Source organism: Mus pahari, chromosome 2 (assembly GCF_900095145.1).
Source record: "Mus pahari chromosome 2, PAHARI_EIJ_v1.1, whole genome shotgun sequence".
In the NCBI taxonomy this organism is placed as follows: domain Eukaryota; kingdom Metazoa; phylum Chordata; class Mammalia; order Rodentia; family Muridae; genus Mus; species Mus pahari.
The window spans coordinates 84,260,116-84,267,059 of NC_034591.1; the positions used below are offsets into that span (position 1 = coordinate 84,260,116).

The following is a 6,944-nucleotide window of genomic DNA, read 5'->3' on the forward strand; positions in this document are numbered from 1 at the left end:
TACAACATAAAGAACAACTAATACAATGGTTTTTAGATAAATACATTTTAAATATCCTTTTCAAATTTGAAGGTCGCCCCTGGAAAAACAAAATGAACATGGACCTTTAAAAGTATTTTTCACATTTATTATGTAACTGTGGAAGGCCCCAGATATATGTCTAAACTTTAAAATAATTTTGAGCTGAGCTATACTTTAGTAAAATAGTCCTTGTGTGACCTGAGAAGAAAGAAATGGAAATCATAGCCAACAGATGGAGGTATGAATGGTTATACTCCCACTTTTGAGCAAGGAATGCCCAGGATTTCAGAAAGTGAACATAACTGTGTTTAACCTTGTACGCCATTCCTCCTAGAAGGAATGCTCTAACCTACAGTTAGTATTGTATTTTGCACTTTTTGGAATGTAGGCACCATTAGCTTTCTAACTGGACAAAGATTACATGGGAGATGCATTTGTCCTTTCTTCCTCTGTAATTCCTCTTGAACACGGGTACAATGATAAGGATGCATTGATTATCAAACTATATAGGACTTTGCTAACATTCTTTTCATGCCATTCCAGTTTAAATAAAGCTTTTGAAACCATTCACTCTCATCATGGCAAAATGGAGGGTACCCTGCCCTGTGAGCATTAGAGTGGAAAATCTGGTCTCAAGTTAAACCATAACTTCTGAAATCCAGTGCGTCTGCACTTCCCTAAGGCTGAGGAGCAGTGGTTTGAATCCTTTTGAATTTTGCTGCTGTTTGTCTTCATTCATCTGACACTTTTAACCTAAAGGGTAAGGATGGCTTTCTCCTTCCCTTTGGGTTCTTGTGCTAGTGAATCTTCACCCTTTTCTCTCAAGGTCACTTTTAATATACTAAAGACAACCCTGAAGCAGGCACTGTAACTGCACAGGCTCCTGGAACTGGACATGACTCTTCCCCAGGGAAGCATGCTTCTCTGCTTAAAGCATGGTTTTCAGGGAAGACTTAGTGGTTTCTGAATCCTATCTCTGCCACATATTCACTCTATAGTCAGTGGGAAGATATTTTACCTTTGCAAATTTCAGCATAGTTCAAAACGTAAATAAAAGTAAACACAATGGTGTCTTTTAAAAGCATTGTGTGCATTATATGAAAATCACTTGTTTATTTTTTCATAACCATTGAACACATGTACCGAAGATTTAGAGACAGGGATGAGAACCCATACTCTTAGTGATGGGTCAGGGAAAAGATAATCATACTCAAAGAAAACATAGGAAACTACAAGTCCTTGAGAAAAGGAAACTGTTTAATGTAAAGAATAGAATATGTTCAGTGGTTAGTTAAGGGACATAAAGTGATGGCTTAATGGCCAAGAGCATTTACTGCTCTTGCAGAGAATTCAAGTTCAGCTCCTAGCATTCATATTACATGATATGCAACTGCCTGTAAATGCAGTTCCAGGGCATCCAATGCCCTCTGCCTCCACAGGTTCCTTCACATCCATTGTGTTTATAAACTCTCATAGGCACACACACACACACACACACACACACACACACACACACACACTAAGGTGTACTAAGAATATGACTAAATTAAGATCAAAGGAGCAAAGGGGACAAGTAGCTTCAGTTAAAAACTTAAGAGTCAGAGGATACAATAAATGCCAAGATTTAAGGTGAGTTTCATATCAGTATTTCCAAGGATCAGAAATAAAGCTCATACCACAGGCTTGTAATCACCGTAAGATCGATGATTCTGAGATGATACAGAAGAAAAATATAAGTTACAGAGACAATGTCACATTCTGCCTCTACCACATTCCAGACATCAGATTCAAATATGAACACTTGGACTTTCAGGGTTTTTTTTTAATTTATATGCTACCGAATCACTACTGGAATTTTATTCCAAGTGTAGAATATCAACAAATACCTAATAAGCCCAACAGCTATTATTACCACTAATATTGTGCTATTAGTATTGCTGAGATAGTCTGGTGCATTTACACAAAAATGAATGGGTGCAACACAAGTCTAATTTTCTATGGAAAAACAATTTGCATCTCTGATGGACAATGTAATATTTCAAGTTCATGTAGGATGAAAGGCTGTCTTAAAAAGTCTTCTTTCAATATTTATCTAGTTCTAAACATTTTGTGCTATAAAACCATGATCCTCTACCACACAAGCATAGCAGACTAGGGTGTTGACAGATCAAGGGCAAATTGATTTATTAAGTAATTTTCAGTTTTCAGTTGTTTTTCATTGCAATAAGCGAGGAAATGTCATCCCATCGTTGCTCTCCTAATGGTCTGTGCTGCTGCATAGCATAATCCCTCTGATTAGTCTTACTCTGAAATCCTTTCCCACTGTCTCTGTAAGTCTCCCAACATTGACCAACCAATTTATATGGCAATGAAGCTAAATCATAAAAGCTAATCGTGGCCCTGTTTTTAAAGGGTACAAGTTAACGTTATTAGACTATTTAGAATGAGGAAAATACAAAAAACAGAGTGGTGAAATAAAGTTGTGTCTGAATTGTAATTTCTGTCATATTTGACAAATATCACATTTGTAGATATCTTATCAGTTAAAGTATATGAATGTTCTTCTTTCTAACGTATCATATAGGTAGATAGGTATGTAGATATACACATACATACATACCCATATAACATGTGCTAATACTTAACTGCTAATTTAGTTAATTTCCTTTTGTTTTGTTAAGTTTTTTTAAACATTTTTTTACTGGAGATGAGGTTCATGTCATAGCATATATGACATGTGGAGCTCATAGGACAACTTGCAAGTGTAGCTCTCTTCTGAGGCGAAAACTCAGGCCAACAGGCTGGGCAGCAAATGTCTTTACCTACAGAGCCATTTTGCCAGCCCCCTAAAGGTATTTTTGTAATAAGGAAACTTAAGTTGGGTTAAACATTTTAAACTTGGATTCTATTTTTGTTGTTGTTATTATTGTTATAGAAACACTATTTTTGTTTTAGAATATAATAAAATCTTTGAACTGTTAAATCTTTTGTTTATAATAAATGAAAATAGCAAAAAGAGGATGCAAACCATCCTTCAGCGCAGCTCAATGCAGGTCACATGAGCATGCAAGTCACGTGAGCATGGGAGGGCGGGCAATGATCCAACTACAGATCCAAAACACTGTAGAGCTTCCATGCCAAACTGCCCCAGCCTCTACGGGTTACCTGGCAGCAATCTGCTTTCTCATATGCTGGAGACTCAGGTCTGAGATGGGTAAGCCAGGCAGATTGGTTCCTGCTGAGGCTTCTTCTTTGTGAGTAAAGGCAGCCATCTGTCTCTGGTGTGTTCTCACAACTCCTTCCTTTGTAACTGTGTGCATACCTCAGGTGTCTTGGTGTATACACATTTCTTCCTGGTAGATAGAACCCAGTTAGATTGGGTAGACTCACACCAATGGCCTCACTTGGAGTTAATTACCCCTTTAAGAGCCCCAGCTTCCAATATAGTCATGTGCTGAGATATGGGGTTAAGAATTCAACATGTGACTTCTGGGAGACCCACTTCAGACCATAGCATTGGTTGCCTGCTCAGACTTTCTCCTTCTTTTGTGTCTGAGGTGATCAGATTCTTAAGGGTTGGGAACAAGAAAAATAAGCAGAAACAGAACAGAACACTAGCATGCCCGTTGTCTGCTTATAATGGGAACCAGGACCTCACTGGCCTCAACATTGTATTATAGAAAATGGTCATGTGCACCAGCAGTATAAGTCACTGAAGGTTTCTGGTTACCTTGAGATCAGAGATAGACTTAGTAAATGCTGCTCAACTTAATACACACACACACACACACACACACACACACACACATACATATATGAATTGGCAAGTGTTACGTTGTCTTAGGGACCTGAGTTGCCTTGTCCTGAAGCTGATGATTTGTCTCTTTTATAGGTTACTTAGTGCTATCACAATATGGCTGTCAGGAAGGTTAATGAAAGCATCGATTGGAGTTCTATATCTCTGTTTCTCATACATATTAAGCGAATGTTAATTGATTTATTAGTTAAAAATTACTATATCATGAAATGCAGCACATTTTTTCCAGGATGTTGGTACTGCAAATGCTGTCCTAAACAAAGATGACACCAAAGTGCATTGTATTAACAAAGCTGGCAAGTGCTGCTTCCCTGTGACTTCTGCTTTTGGATAACTTACTAGAACATGGTGTTTGCCAAAGAATTTCCCATTTTGATATGGAAACAAAACAAAAAAAATGAAAACAAAAAAATCCAGATCATTAAGTTAAATTTTATCAATTTAATAACTTAATTTTGTACATAATGCACATTTCTTTTTTAATTAGAGACTATGTCTTCTCTTCATTTTGCTATTGAATTATCTACTGATTTATGTACATTATTTGTATATACATTATATTATGTTTGTCTCCAAATTCCAAAGGGATCTGTTTTTTAAATTTCTGTCATTATTTTGTCTTGATTTTTAAAAAACAGGGTCTCAATCTGTAGCCAGGTTGACCTTGAACTCTTGCAGTCATCCTGCTTCAACCTCCTGATAGTCAGATTATAGATATAAACTACCTTGCCCAGCTCAGTGATAGTTCTGACTGCCTGTAGAATTATGTAGTCCAAAATTTTCTCCTTAAAATTTTCTCACATTCTTCCTTTCTATCCCTGAGATCAGATTTATACACACATATGTGTATATGTGTAAACTTCACTATTTACAAATTAAACTCCCTTTGTCATCTATATGGGATACAAGTGCTATGCTTTCCATAAGGTAAACAATCGCCTAGATCCTTTGTTGCTGGCGGCCATGTGGTGTGCAAGAACTAGGGCTATGACCCTGAGAAAATTGCTTGCCCTCACGGAAATGTATTTCCTGAGAAATGAGGACAACAGTGTGTATTGCCTAGGGTTGATGAGGATAAAACTATGCTGCATGTGTGAAAACACCTGTGGGCATTCCATAAGAGTCAATGATTCTCACCTCTGCAGATGGGTTTCTGTTGAACATCAATATTGTCCACACTGCACTAGTAGCATTTTCTTTATAATGCAACCCACTTCCTAGACTATTTGGAAAGTTCCCATGGGCTAAAATACATGAGCTTGCTGGAGTTTACGATCTCTTCAGCCATGGGTAATTGGCTAGGTTTAGAGTGCCAGGCATAAATTCCCAGCTGTTGATGGACCTTAAGTCCAGCTAGACACATGTGCTCATTACCTCCAAGTTAGAAGCAACACCGTTGTACCATTGTGGTTCTCTTGTCTGGCCAGTCCTTGTGGTTTGCTGGCTTGATAACTAAGTAGGAAACGTTTTTGCTTTTGTTCCCCCTTGTCAGCTTTGCACCTTTGGATGCCATGAGAGCTAGCCCCCAGAGGAGGGGCTCTCCAGTAACTAACAGATCTATGGATGGGGAGATAGAAAAATGAGGTGAGAGAGTTTAACTGCAGAAGCGAGTGGGAGCCAAATGCAGATAATGCAGAGGAAGAAGGCGAAAAGGGAGGGAAATAACATTAAGGATACTTGAAAAGGCCATTAAGAAACTTTATTGTATAAATGAACTGAAAAATGCATATTGTTTGCATATATAGTTTAAATAAAGTTATACCACATGCATAAAGAATGTTTTTCTTGCTCTCCAGCTCCTGTACTCAGCAAGCTGTAAAGCAGTGGCTTACAGAGCAGCTGGGCCTGGCAGGTTCAGTCCTCACCCTTATCCTGCCTCCACGTGACGGACACACCATTGTTTATTGGGTCATACCAGGCAGGGGCTGAGATGGACCTGGTTCTCAGTGCCACCAATTACTACTTCTTCACTCCATATGTGTATCCAGCCACGTGGTCCGAGGACAACGTCATCCCACAAACTATTAGTCTCCTGATTGTCACGAACCTGGATGCTTACATTCTCTACTTCTGTGCAACCCTCAACTGTTATTTTGTCTATGATCATTCCGTGATGAAACACCCACAGTTTTTGAAGGATGGATTCATCTCATCCTTAGCATGATCTTCTTCCTCTTTTTCATAGGCGTGTTGATCTATGGGATTCATAGGGGACTGCACCACAACTGGTCTACAAGCACATACATAAACCTCATCATATTTAGAAGATCTCCATGCCGTTTGCAAGTCATGCTTTTTACCCTGTGGACGGCTTCCTTTAGAGTCTGTCTTACCATATATACTCCTTTGTCTTTCCACTGCACAAGGTGGTCTACTTCAGTTTATATGCCTTTGTTAATGTCTGGACAATTTCTATTCATGAGGGTGATTTTCGGGTTTCCCCGATCTTAAGGCCATTTATTAATGGGTCAGCTCATCACGCAGATCACCACATGTTCTTTGACTATAACTATGGACAATATTTCACATTGTGGGATAGAACTGAAGTCTCTTTTAAACATCCTTCCTCTTTTGAAGGGAAAGGATCACATAGTTATGTGAAGAACATGACAGAAAAAGAATCTAACAACCTTGCTGAAAATGACTGTAAAAGCAAAAAAGAATGCAATGGAGAGTTTACAAAGAATAAGTAGATTATTTCCCAATTGTGAACTATTTTAAATAAGAAAATAATCTACACAATCAAGATACATAGCAAATAAGTGGTGTCATTTGAATGGCAGCATTGCTTGGGTGTCATGCTGAGGGATGGTCCTGACAGTAAACAGAGGGAAGAAACCTTAAACATTGTAATCTCTTGGTTAATTGTCTGACAGTGGTCCAGAGACAACTTGTATCTTTTCAGCCGGCTCCTGACCTGCAGCCTATACAGCTCTGACAGCATCTTTAAACACAATAGAAAATAAGCTACTGAAGAAGCTGATCTGTGTCCTTTTGCCTTAATCCATGCATACTCATTAAGGAAAAAAAGTACCGTTGTGCTTAACAATACTGAGACTAACCAGAAAACCCTAAAGATGAAGATGTTCCTGTTCCAGGAGTGGCT

At 38.5% G+C, this 6,944-nt stretch overlaps 1 pseudogene; it reads left to right on the forward strand.

Moving 5' to 3' along the window:
- The first annotated feature begins 5,768 nt into the window (after positions 1 to 5,768).
- LOC110317331 lies at positions 5,769 to 6,531 on the forward strand (annotated as a pseudogene).
- Positions 6,532 to 6,944: the final 413 nt, after the last annotated feature.